The following is a 1,474-nucleotide window of genomic DNA, read 5'->3' as shown; positions in this document are numbered from 1 at the left end:
TGTTATGGGAAATCAGCCAATCCAGGGCTTTCAGGATGGCTAGCCTCACCTCTTTCTCTTATTTTACAGATAAACAAAGGCTCCAAGATGGGAACTCACTTGCTTAGGGTTACTTAGTGCAACTCACAGCTGCTTGTTCCAGGATCTTCCTCATCTCCAGGCCCCATGTTGTCCACCTGGCTGGGGATTATGGAGGACATGACACGAGGCAGAATTGGAGGCAGACAGAAGAAGACCTGGGGTAGTAATGATGAGTATCTACATGTGTGTTTCTCAGGGGACAGCTATCCTCATTCTCCCTGTCTCCATCATCATCACCATCATCATTGTTACCATCACCATCATCGTCACCATCACCACCATCACCACCATCACCATCATCATCACTATCATCACATCACCACCATCACCATCATCACCATCATCACTATCAACACCACCACTACCATAATTATTTTTATCTCTAGTAATGAGCTGGGCAATGATCCCTAGCCCCTTCTCACCAGTCTAGGGCAAAATATTGGAATGAGATAGGTATAGTACTAACCTCCCCTTCTTCCTCCCGTCCAACTCATCCCCCGCAAGAGAGGCCTGGTGTGGGGACCCCAGGTGGCAAAAAGTGTAACCCTGCTCCACAGGGTGGGGGAACCCCTGGGGAAGATTCTTGGGCACCTAAGTTTTAGCTCCAACAGTGACTGTCTGGGTGGTGACATCAAAGTAGTCGGGTGCCTTCCAAGGGTCTCTACTTCCCCGTGTATCAGTGTGCCATCAGTGGGTTCCTGTGACACTCAACATAGATAGCGGCCTTAAATTGTAAAGTGAGTGGCAAGGGACAGAGGGATCCTTATATACATAAAAGCAATCCTTAATCAGTTTGGGGAAGTTCTTCAACACGTGAGAGGGATCCTTACGAAGATGGGCAGGTCCCTATACAGAAGAGCAAGGTTCTCCTTGGGGTGGGCGGGATCCTTGTGCAGATACGAGAGGTCCATGCGAGGGGCCCTTACGTGGGTAAGCCAGTGTGCAAACACACTCAAAGGAAGGTTGGCGCCTAGAAGCCATGCGCAAATACAGGTTTGTTTTTCCAAAGCGGGAGACGGCTTTTACCCAGATGAAAGCTCCCTTTACAGGTGAGCGCGCGCTGATACACAAATTGAGATTTTTTATTGATGCAACCGACCATTATTTGTAAAATACTGTGCAAATACTAGCGACCTTTGCGTGGACGTGAGCGCTCTTCCTAAAGATAAAGGGATCGTTATGTTGTAGGGTGACATAACAGTATGAACGGCCTTATAAGGACGAGGATGTCGCGGTACCTTGGCGGGCGGGTTCGCAGGTGGGAGAGGTCACCCAGCAGGAGGAACGCAAAGGACCGACCCGCAGCGCCGCAGTGCCCCCCGCAGCCGCCAGGGGCAGCACCATGCCCACCTAGCCTGTGCCTCCCCCTCCTCCCCCCAGTCTCCGCCTCCCG

The sequence above is a fragment of the Pteropus alecto genome, unplaced genomic scaffold (genome assembly GCF_000325575.1).
Source record: "Pteropus alecto unplaced genomic scaffold, ASM32557v1 scaffold378, whole genome shotgun sequence".
In the NCBI taxonomy this organism is placed as follows: Eukaryota; Metazoa; Chordata; class Mammalia; order Chiroptera; family Pteropodidae; genus Pteropus; species Pteropus alecto.
The sequence above is the reverse complement of the archived record's forward strand: the minus strand, read 5'-3'. Positions refer to the sequence as shown.